The 12,248-nt window shown below is 41.2% G+C and overlaps 1 protein-coding gene across 4 annotated transcripts in view; it reads right to left on the bottom strand.

The window, feature by feature from the left end:
- Nucleotides 1–12,248, bottom strand: part of gcgrb (glucagon receptor b) — a 52,024-nt gene that overhangs the window by 21,601 nt on the left and 18,175 nt on the right. The window contains exon 1 of one of the 4 annotated variants that reach the window (XM_030411698.1): nt 10,297–10,312. The exons of 2 other annotated variants lie outside the window; for them this stretch is intronic. The gene's annotated coding sequence lies outside the window, so the exon portion shown is untranslated. Of the gene's footprint in view, nt 1–10,162; nt 10,205–10,296; nt 10,313–12,248 lie in introns of those variants that run through there. One more of the 4 variants, XM_030411566.1, reaches the window with a different exon arrangement.

Below are 12,248 nucleotides of genomic sequence, written 5' to 3' on the forward strand. Positions count from 1 at the left end.
GGACACAGTACAGCGACTCGTATTCGATTTTTCAATAAACCTCAGTAATAAGAGCAAGAGCAAGGTCAGCAAAAGCGTCCAGGTCTTGAGATATTTTTCCTTGAGATTTCTGCCTGCACCTGAATACAATGGAGGTAAGTGGGATTTAGTTTGAGACTGGAAATACCTGTGACAGTGTTGTTTGGGCAGATCAGCTGTATCTGGCTAGTGACAATCTCATGACTGTGTGTGTGCGAGTGTGTTTGTGTGTGTGTGTGCGTTCAAGCATGTGAAGCTGTGTGTTATGATTAACTGAGGTAGGTGATGGAGGTGACCCAGAATCTGCTTTCTCAGCAGATTTTACGCTTCACATATGGCGCTAAAGCCATCTTTTTTTTTTTCTCCTCATCTCTCTCCGTGTTTTGTCCTCTCATCATAGGTTCTCCTTGTCCTTCCCGCGCTCTCTGAAAGAAAAGATTCAGCTGAAGCCTTCAGAGAATCCTGCCTGGTTTGCTTCATTAATATTTCTTCTGCCTTCCCGAGGGAGAATTATCTGACTGTCTTGTTTCCTGTCAGATCTGGCTCATATGTGGGGACAGCAGCACATGAGAATATGACAGCGACATGCTTCGGTCCTCTGGCCTCTGTCAGCACCAGAGATTGAACAGCAGCTGATCAAATCACAATAATAGTAAAAAGTTCCCATGAAGTCAAAATTGCTTTCTCCATACCTCTCCTGTACATCAGTATCCGGCACGGTTATTTTTTGGTATTTTAAAGTTTGGAACTTCCTGGAAATCATCAAAAATTTTGATGAGTGCTGCACTCAGAAGCGTTAATTAATTCTTCCTCCAATCAATGCTCTCTTTATTTCATGACACTGCCATGGATGTACACAAAGAGCGCTGCGAGAGGAGTGTGTTTCTACAGACTGGAGCTCTCAGATTACTGTACAAAAAAACACAACTAACTTTATTCAAAGACTGTTTGTAGTTTTTGTGCAGTCCAGCTGACAAACCAACTAACCAGCCACCAAAAAATGGACACGGGTGAGACCATAACCTCCTTGGTAATAGGTAATAACCATAATCAATAATGATTGACTATGGGACGTTGTACACTGACATACATAGCAGTGCAGGTCACTTCGCTCTTAAGCATGGCGCGTAAGTACCACCTGCTAATGTGTAATTATTGTGTCTTATTAGTTACACGCAGTGCGAGTTTCTACGTCTACAGAGCTTTTAGAAAAAGGTGCAGGATCATCTCTAAAGAAATTTTATTTTCTATAAAAAACATTATAATTGTGAATGAATGATTTTACAATGTTTGTCAGATCTAAGATGTCTGTTTTGTTTATCACTGCGTAAGAATTCTGATGGTTGTTTGCAGCTTCTAACAAGGTTAGCCAGGAAACACATGGTATCTGTGTTTCATCAGCATCAAGAGTCTTGGTAGTTGCCAGTTAGTGGAGAAATGAAAAAGTAAAAATGGCTGATTTCTACAGTGCGCAAATAGCCTACTGCACTGCCCTAACGTTAGCTAACTAGCGTTAGTGACATAAACGTTAGCTAGCATTAGCAACGTCAACTGTAGTTAGCTGTTGCAACATTAGCCTTATCTAGCTAGATTTAGCAAAGATTGCATTAGCAACAGTAGCGTCAAAACTGATCTGTTAGCTACGTCTGTATGGGGCAGGAGAGCAGCATGTCTGAATTATCCATAGTGTTGGATAATCCTTAAAACCCTCATTAATTGATGGGAATTTTATACCTAATCAAACTTTAGGGTTAAAGGGATAGTTCGGGTTTTTTGAAGTGGGGTCATATAAAGTACATATCTATAGTCAATCTGTTTCCTATCCGTAATCACCGATCAGCGCAGCCTCAGTTTGGAGAAGTAGAGAGCCGCTCCAGCCCAGACCTCCGCTTTGTACTGCAGTGAACGGGGTTCAGCAAAAAAGCGAAATTAACCACCTAAAACAAGGCTCAAGTAAAAAATTTTACACCAGTTCAAGTGTATGTTGTATAGGTAAAATTCACACCGCTTTACATCACTGTCAGACCGCGCTTTCTTTTGGCACTACATTTTCTCAACCGCAGAACCTCCGTATCCCTACGCATTAGCGTAACTGGGCAACAGCTGATCTGCGAGCGGCGGGTGGACAAGAGGTTTATTTTCGATAAAAACGAAACTTAACTCTCCATATCCTTCCGCATTAGCGCTCATGCGTAGGGATACGGGGGTTCTGTGGTTGAGAAAAAAATGTAGTGCCAAAAGAAAGCGCGGTCTGACGGCGATGTAAAGCGGTGTGAATTTTACCTATACAACGTACACTTGACCTGATATAGATTTTTTAGGTGAGCCTTGTTTTAGGTGGTTAATTTCGCTTTTTTGCTGAACCCCGTTCACTGCAGTACAAAGCTGAGCCTCTGGGCTGGAGCGGCTCTCTACTTCTCCAAACTGAGGCTGCGCTGATCAGTGATTACGGTAGGAAACAGATTGACTATAGATATGAACTTATATGACCCCACTTCAAAAAACCCGAACTATCTCTTTAAGGTTACTGTTATCACTATCAACAGTGACATGAGTTATAACCCATCTATTAAGCATTTGTTCACTGTAATACAACACTTTACACTTACAGCATAACACTTGGTTCGTAAATACTGTTTAGTTCATCTCGAAACATTATTTGGATGGCTGTTGTAAATGTTGCAACTGATGTTTAGAAACATTGCTTCATAAATGGTTTGTTTGGCATTTTATTGTTATTGTTTATTGTGAACAGTGAAATAACTTTTAATTAAAGTACGATTAACAAGAAGTGTACCAATTATTAATATTGGTCATCATGAAGTGTTACCCCAAACACCAAACATTCTAACTGTCTCCTCTGCAGTCCCATACAGATGTAGCTTACAGGTCTTTAGTCTAACACATTAGAGAAAAAACATGAGAACTGAACTGTTTTGCGCGTCACCATTTAACGTTCTTGTCATTGTTCATTAAGAGGACAAAGTGTTTTCACCATTCATATAGGAAACACAGCTCTCTCCTTCATGCTTCTCATATTAAAATAGTGGAGATAGTTGGCTCCCAGCGCTGATGAAAATATCATGCTCAAATCATCACCACTTCCACTTCGGAGACATCTGTGCTGGAAAGAAGTTTGGGTACCGCTGAGCTCAGTGGCAGATGGTCCGTGCGGCTTTGAGCTGACCACAACATTCAGAAGAAAATCAAATTGTGGCAAACGCTGCATCCGAGGGCATGTGTCCAGTGGAGGGTGCGGGTGCACCCAGCGGTGTCCAGATGAGCATCGTAAAAGTTGTGTGTGAACGTGAGGAGTGTGCGAATGGAGGAGAGAGGGAGAGCACATGGGAAGACGGCTCGGCCAGTACATACCATTCTCAGAGTCCCGTGGAGAATGCCAAGAGCCAGACCCTAAATCCTCAGCCATGCGCTCCCTGGACTCCTCCATAAAAATGCTCCACTTATACCACAAATATCCGGCTCGCTATATATTCTCCTTCAGCCTCGCATTGTTCCCATCCCACCCTCTCTCCTATGGAAACAGACAACATCACAACCCCCTGCGAATGCCTGCACATGAATACCGACACTACTTGCATAAGCAATCTGGTTAATAAGCTGAAAAATACATGACCTCATGCAACGCGCTGTGGGTTTATACAGCCTGCTGTGGGGAAGAAAATGCGGCAACACATGGCAAACAGGAAAATGCAAAAAAAAAAAAAAAAAAGCAAAAAACTGCCCCCTTCTGAGCAATCAGTGGCGTTAATGAGGTGAATAAATATTACAAAGATGTAGGACTTGATATTTTGGTAAACACACTTGTACACTTTCTTGAGAGGTAGCCGAGAAGATCGATACCACTTTCATGTAGCCGGTTAGCTCAGCTCAGCAAAACTGGCTTGAAAAGGGGGGAAACAGCCAGCCTGTCCAGAGGAAGGAAAATCAGTTATTTGTTCAACTGTGTCTTGGCTTTTACAGCTGATGGCAGCCTCACAGTGACAACAAGACTCCAGAAAGACCCTGCATCCGATCAACCAACAGTCCTGCATAGGGCTGTTACGGCAGCAGATTTTTACTACACAATTTATTGGGCCAAAGGAACTTACAATAATGGTATAATCACGTTATCTATAACAATTTGTAAAAAAAAAGAAAAAGGACCACGGATGGGTTTGGGGCAATGCATTTCGAATACAGTGTTGTTGGACCTCTGTAGTCTCAGTATAATATGGGACCTTTAATTGTGAAAGTATAAATCACATAAAATTGTTCCTTACTGTAGATGTATTAACTCTGAAGCTTCCACACCTACACACGACTGTTAATTAACCCAAATATTAACTTATAATGTGTATAATATACAGAACAACCAAACTGACCCCAAAATGTCAAAGTCATGGAACTGTAGTGAATCCCTTACACTGAACAAAGTAATCGCATTACTGTTAAATGTTACCCAGTAGTGTGTCACAGCTCAACACTGGTGGTTGATGTGCATACTGCGAGGACAAAAGAACAAAAGGACAGATGAACCTGTTCTGACTCACAGCGTCAGTCCCTGTGGGAGAAATGTCACAGGCGAGTGTGTTAGCATGTATCATATCCAAACTAACCACCCAGCCTGCCTGTTATGCATGTGCCAGAGGCGCATTTGCTAAACTCTTCCCGACACACACCATCACACCTGTGACAGCTGCAAACATGAGGGACACACACTGGTCTCCGCCAGGAAAACACACCTGAAAATATAGCATTGACAGCTTGCGATAACATACAAAACACAAAGGGAACATGAAAACAACCAGCTGCTGCTTTTAAGGACGAAAGTCCGAAACATTAACAATCCTGTACCTTTAAAAAAACAGTTAGGTAGCCGCTCAGTTTCCTAACTGTCCAATGTGTGCGCCTGCATACGTACGGGCGTTCATGCATGGCACCCACACTGTGACCATAGTACATGAAAACACACGCAACATGGTGGGTGTGGGTAAACACAAAATTGTCTGGTCCCTCTGAGCAACACAGAAACTGAAAAAAGCTGAATAAGCATTTGTAAATATGTAATTGAACCTGTAGCAATCGATCCTGCATGGAAAGGCTCCATAACAGAAATGTTTTCTTTACTCTGTCTCATGAAAGTCTAATTGTCTGACAGTCTAATTCGGAGGTTATTGTGATCTCAGTCTCAATTCAGTGCTGAAGTCTTTGAGTTCTCAAAAAAATAAAAAGGTGGAAAGAATGACTGTTAAAAAGCAACAATTTGGGAAACCAGGACAAAGCAGTTACCAAGCACAAAATGCCACCTGCATCCTCCAATCAACCTGCTAAAAAAAAAAACCTCTGCATATAAGGAGCCTAAAATAGCTGATGCTGACACAGTTTTGATGGAATAAGCTCAGTAATGACTGAGAAACAAATGCTGTTTAGAGCGTCTGTAGGCAGAAAACAAGGTGGCCAATTTATTTCATTACAGTACAGAAAAATGTGAAGGCTTCAGGGGAAGAGCACTTGGCCTCCAGAGCTTCACATTTCACTTCACAGCTTCAACAACCTTGGCTGTTGTTACGGCGCAAAATGCATCGAAAGCGCCGGAAACGTGGTAGAAATTAAAAAAAAAGAAAGAGAGAAAAAAAAAATTTAGTCCATTGTGAAATAACACTCTGAACACAAACCTAGCCTTGAGATATATTTGCATTTTTTTGAGGCTGATGCGAGCGCCTTTACCGTAGTTACCATGACAGCAGTGAACCAGATCCCCTCACATAACACGGCATCTCTTCATGGGATTAAAAGACCTTCACTGGATGATTTTTAACACAATCACATTATTCCCTTAGTTTAAGATTCCATTTCTTGTTTTTCCTGGCATTAGCTTTTATTCTTTTTTGCCTTCAGAAACACGTAGCAACTTCCTTGAAAAGTGCTGTTGAATCTATGTCTTTTGTATGATTTATATTATTCAGATATCCTAATAACTGCACTGTATTTCTGTCACTAGATGTCATTTAAATAGCATTATTAAGATTATGTTAATTCATACTTAAATGACTGCTGTTTATCATGAGGTGCACAGTTTACACTGGGGTAGAAGCTTGTAAGAATGATGCAAATTCAGTCGCTGAAGATTTTACTGAAATGGAAAGCTGTGTTTTTTTGTGGCTTTGGACAAGACACTTGGGAGAGTTGACAGTTTATCCTTATCTGTGACGTCAGAACCTCTAAGCTTGTTGGAATTTGTTTGATCCATCACAGATTAATCAGTAAATCCTCTAAATTAAGCAACAAAACATATTATTTGCCATCCAGAATGATACAAAGAAGCATTTGCTGATCTGATGCCCCAATCAGCACGATAACATCATTTGTCTGTGTTTGCTTCTTACAAATCCCTGCTGGACAAATAATCTGTTTCAGATGTGACACGGCTTTGATCAAGGTTTGGTTAGGATGAGGCCACAAAACCAATTTGATTAGGTTTATTGAAAGATCATGGTGTAGCTTCCAATTACTGCTCCATAAAGGGTTACGGTTGGGGGACCTTCGTCATCATGGTGACAATAATAGCCACGTAGTGAAGGTTATGAAATGACCAAAGTTATGGGTTAAATAAACATCCATACAAAAGTCCTTAAGTCCAACGTTTTCTTTGGCCCATCCATTCAGACCGACTTCGTCCTTATTTGGACTCCTAACTGATGTCATTGCGCGTCCTCCTTTGCTTCCGAGGCTCGAGGGCTTTGCCACTTCAATGTAAACATTTTGTATGTGTTTTTTGGTATTGGCCGATGAAAAAAGTCTCCGATTAAAACTGTACAAGAAGTTGATCCCAGCACAATCAACGTGTTCTCACTCAAGCACAGAGTGGAGAGTCTAGATTAGAAGCAGACCCCCTGAAGCGTAAACACCCGGAGTCATTTCTGATCCATTTACAGACGGGAGGAGAGCTCAGAGATTACTTTTAAACCTTTTGGATCTATCTTCATTCCTGTTTATCAACCTGACTGCAGCAGTGATCTACAGAGGTGACTTTGCGTGTTTTATGTAAGTACTGCATTCAGCGAGCGTTGTCCTGAATTAACCACACACTCTGTGTGTTGTTGCTTGCTAATGTTAGCACAGAAAAGCTGGCTGTTTGGGGTCAAACTCGCTTCAGTGGTGATGTATACATCATTAGATAGGTTAGACTATCAACATAAGGGTTCTGTGGTCAATTCATCGATGGCATGTTAAATACAACATGTAGTTACACTTTCAAAAAAAGCGTGCTGACAAACACATCACAAAGTATGACACATAATAAATTGCGAACTGTTATTAACAGCTGCAGTTTGGTTAGGTATAGGCACCAAAGCTATTCGGTTAGGTTTAGGAAAAGATCATGCTTTGCGATGACTTAATTCAGTCCGGTAATGTAAATGTGAAGTTACATATGTAAAGTTACATATGTTAACTCGCTTAAGTTTCATAAATTAAAAATGCTCTTTTTATGACTGCACTAGACGGGCACCTCAAGAGGTGATGCCGGAGGGGTAAGAACAGTGTCAAACTTGGAAGCGTAGGACCACCGACCAAGCTGCTGTTGACTCATGTGGATCATGATACAGCATAAGTGTTGGTTTTAAAGGCGGCATAACAGTAAAGTGGCTTCAAATGCGTTTGATAGAGAGATTTTATATGCGACAGAGCTAACTGGGGCGTGATGGACCTCCAGAAACATTGTGCCGGTATCAAGTAACTCTCTGTAGCTGAATCAGCGACTTAAACACAGCAGAGATCTGGATGACTGGGTAGTGACTGATGGAGGGAAACAAGTTGTTTTCATCACCTCTTCTGAATAGAAATAACTGATTTACATGCTGTTTAGAAATGCTGCACTTTTGGACAGATCCATTCAACTCTGTTGTTGATTTCCTTTCGCTGCTATTTAAATTTTCCCTTCCAGACAAAGAAGACAGAAAAACTCGCTGCTCCACTCGATTCTACTTCGTCTTGAATAAATCCATGAAACACACTGAGGGTTTCACTGTAATTAATTCTACACCCATTCAAAACGATTTCTCTCTTTCCTCATTACAGTCTGACGGCTCTATTTGTTACAGGGAATCTGTGTAGAAGAGCGAACCAAGTTAAAAGATGAGAGAGAGTTTGGGTCCATTTTTCTCTGTCAGATTAAATACAGTTCAGATTTAGTGAAGAAACATAATTAGATCATTCTGTTAAAGCTAACTAGACCCACATGTGCCAGAGGCATCTAGAGACACAGAGCTTAATGTTTCTGTGAGTGTGTGTCAGAGGGAGAGGGGATGGATTTGCATCCCGAAGAGCCGGCCTTATTACTCAACTGAGTTTGTTTGGTTGCAGTCCACAGCCTTTAAATCATATTACAGATAATCTGATTTTTATGTTATTACGTTACGTCAAACTACGTGTCCTGATGAATTCAACAAATGATCCTTGTTTTGTGAAAATAATTTAATGGTTTTGGTTTCAAAGTCCAAGTGTTTCCCAAATGGTCAGAACATGCCTCCAGTCTTCATCAGGGTTTTCCTTACGTTGATGTTTTGGGTCGCAGATGAAGGTGTGCAGCAGTCATAAGCTATGGCTTCTCAAGGCAGAACGGAAGGTTCAATATGGCAATGGAGGTAATTGTTTGATGAGCTAGAGGAGAGGATCGGGGCAGTTCTGTAAATTCTAATCACTTAAGCAAACACAATAAGTCTAATGAGATTAAATGGGCTTCCCGAGCTTAAAGGTTAAGTAGAAAAGTAAACATATTGTAACGCAAAAGAAAAGGTCTTCATTTTGCCGTTACATTAGGTGATTAAAGTTGAGCTCCTCTAACAGAAACACAAGAATAACAACTGTGATTTCCTATAATCACCTGTTACTTCTTGCCTCCTCGTGCCACTGGCTGCGCACTGTGTGGTCTTAACTCTGTGAGCTGCTCACATGAGGTGTTTGATGGAAAGGACACCACAGACAGAGAGTCGGGGGTTCATCGGGTGTATCCAACTGTTCACATTTGTTCATGTGGTGTTTCATTTTCATCCGAATCAACATTAGTAATGCATAGGCCCACAGACCCTGACAACTGTGCACACGCGTAATTCCCGGCGAGACGCTCTCAACATGTTTTGTAGAGAGACATGTAACCATGCATGCAACAAATGAATTATCAACCCTGCACACACACAGAGATACAAAACCCCCACTTATCAGGCGTGAAGTGTCTGTGCACCGACTGGGTGACTCGCATTGTAATACATCGTGTGACAGAGATGGGACTGAGGACGGAGAGCTGGATGACAGAGTTAAAGCCCCAGAGGAAGCAGGATGAAAGAACCATATGTTGTCTGTCATATTAAGAAGATCTGCGCCCCTCTTCATTAAAAGCAAACTCAAAGGGAGCACCAGGAGCATTATAGGGGCCATGACATAATTGCAATGTCAGTTATATGGTGCGATTTAGGCCTTTAGTTAATTCATCTGAATTAATAGATAAACAGTCAAACAACTCCCCCTCCCAGGAATCATCTAATCACAGCTTAGTTCTTTGTGTGACTGAGATGATCACAAAACACTTTTTTTTTCTTCACTCCATTATCATCATTTATCAGTACGTTTACTCGAGGTTACGGGTGCTTTACTTAAGTATTTAATAGAGCTTTGTACTTCTACTCCACTACATCTCAGAGGTATATAACACACTTTTTAATCCACTACAGATTACTACAGATTACAGATTACATTCCTGCCCAGTGAAAACCCACAAATCTCCAGATGTGGTTATGTGAATGTTTGTGAAAAACTGACTGAGAGTACCCAGAAGTCATACTCGAGTAAAAGCCTTTAGCATCTGATGTTAAATGTACTTAAGCATCAAAAGTACAAGTACAAGTAATTGATACATATACAGTATTTACATGTATGTATATACTGTAGAGCTATGTGGCGACTGATTATAAGAATTAGTGTTTTTTTTATTGTTAATAAAATACATTAATTCCAAAATGTAATCTGCAAAGCAACAAAGTAACTGAAGCAAATAAACGTGGTGAACTACAAAAGTCCAATGTTTGCCTCCAAAATGTGGAAGTGTAAAGTAGCAGAAAACGGAAATGCTCAAGTAAAGAACAAGTACCTCAGAAGTTTTATTTAAGTGCAGTACTTTAGTAAATGCACATAGTTACATTCCATCACCGGTTGCTGAGTCCCGTCCCTACAGAGTCACAGTCCATGTAACCTGAGTGTCAGAGCTGGTATGTTCAGTCCTACCGTTCCTTCCATAATCCCCGTCTGCCGCTCGCTCTCTCCTGTCCAAGCTTCATCCCACTGTCCATTGTTAATGGAGCCCAGCCTGCTCTGCACAGAGTCAGCCGCTATGACAAACTTGCCACTACACACAAATATTTACACTCAACAGGCTTAGTGTGTGTCTGCATGAGTGTCTGAGTGTGTGTTGTGGAAATTGCCAATATACCGTAGGGCTGCCTCCAATAAGCAGGGCTGCGTCTGTGCATGCAGCGCAGAGCATTGATACGTGACAAGTTCTGCAGGATCATTGCTTTGTCTACAACACCAATCAGGGCGGATCAAAAACAGGACTGGCACCTAACTATCACAGAAAATTACTGCGGTGTGCATAAGAGCCAAAGAAAAGGAAACGCATCAGAGGGAGACAGGAGTTTCTGACACAGCCACAGATCTGGCAGGTGTGAATGACAGCACTCTCTTCTCGCTGTCTTTCTGCTTCAAAGCCAAATATGATAGAGAGGACAGTGAAGGAGAAACATTGATATGAAAAAAACTGGACCAGAGAGCTCCTTTGGGTACAGGTTGGCAGACTTTGATAGATGTCAGTCACAGCGTTGTAGCGTCAGTGTTGGAACGGAAAGAGATGAGATGAGTTTCACCAAGACATCAACACCACGCCCCGGCCCTCTCCAGCCAGCCTCAGGCTCTTTCTGTCACAAGATTAAGAAGCAAGGCGATATGACAGGAAATCAATTATGGAGAGGGAAAGCGAGGGAATGCACACATGCGCGCACACACACACACAAATGAACACACAAGTGTGCACACACAGATAAAATAAACTGCTAACAGAGGAGAGGTGAGCGGCTGAGGTGGAGGACTGAGGAGGTGGACGCCCTCGGAGTTTACTGGTGCTGGCATATAATAAGCATCTAATCTCCTGTTATTCTTTGATTTGATCAGCTGTGTCATCTGGGAAAAAGATTTATGGGCCTGTAGATAACACACAAAGAAACAAACCATAAAATAGTGCCTCAAACCAAGACCCTTTTCCTTGTCTTGTATTCCAAATAAATTAAATAATTCATAAAGGGCAATATGAAGCTGTTTGCATTTGGAAAATTCATCATACTGTCCGTCAACACTCAATGCCCTTTAGATGAGACTGTAAATCTTTCAGCATGCATGCCTACACGTTTTTGCATTTAAATTCTATGCATTATGGCTGGTTGGCAAGTTTCAGTTAAAAACCTGGTGAAAGTCAGCGGCCCTCCCGCAGACACTCCGGCGAGGTCACCAAACTTTACACACACAGCTAAGCAGGTGGGCAAACGCCTCAATTACAGTGTATAGTCTTGCTATACATCGTTAGAAAGTTTAGATTCTCGGATTTTATCCATGCAAACCATTTCAAGAGAAAAACAAACATCCGCAATGTACAATCAACAAACAAACAAACAAACTGTGTTGAAGTTTACAAAGTTTCCAACACGTGAAAAAAAAAAAAAAAAAGGTCTGTGTGTTTCAGTAGTGACTGACTAAAACTGTCTTCTCTTATTCCCAAATGTCCGGTAGATCCACTTCAGTAACACATTTAATCCAAAACACAGTATTCCATGATTAAAAGGTGACACAACAAACGGTGACAGTGGATGCTTTTTCATGCTTTTATCGGTCAAGAACTCCCATTTCACAGCAGACGTCATTATCCCTCAAACACCTGAGATCTTCAGATGGCAGTCGTTTGATTGACAGCTCATTTCAGCAGATATGAGCTTCTAGGCCCGTCCTAAGGCCTACAAGAGCCAATGAGTCATCAGCATTTAAAAAATGCATAAAACTACATAATAGTTTTATGAATTTTGTTTTTTGAAGAGGCTGTTTTTAGACATAAGCACTTGTTTTTGACTATTTCATGCACACAAAGTTAGTGTAAATTAGGAACTAGAATCACCAAAAATAAATCTGTACTG

Source organism: Sparus aurata, chromosome 1 (genome assembly GCF_900880675.1).
Source record: "Sparus aurata chromosome 1, fSpaAur1.1, whole genome shotgun sequence".
NCBI classification, from domain to species: domain Eukaryota; kingdom Metazoa; phylum Chordata; class Actinopteri; order Spariformes; family Sparidae; genus Sparus; species Sparus aurata.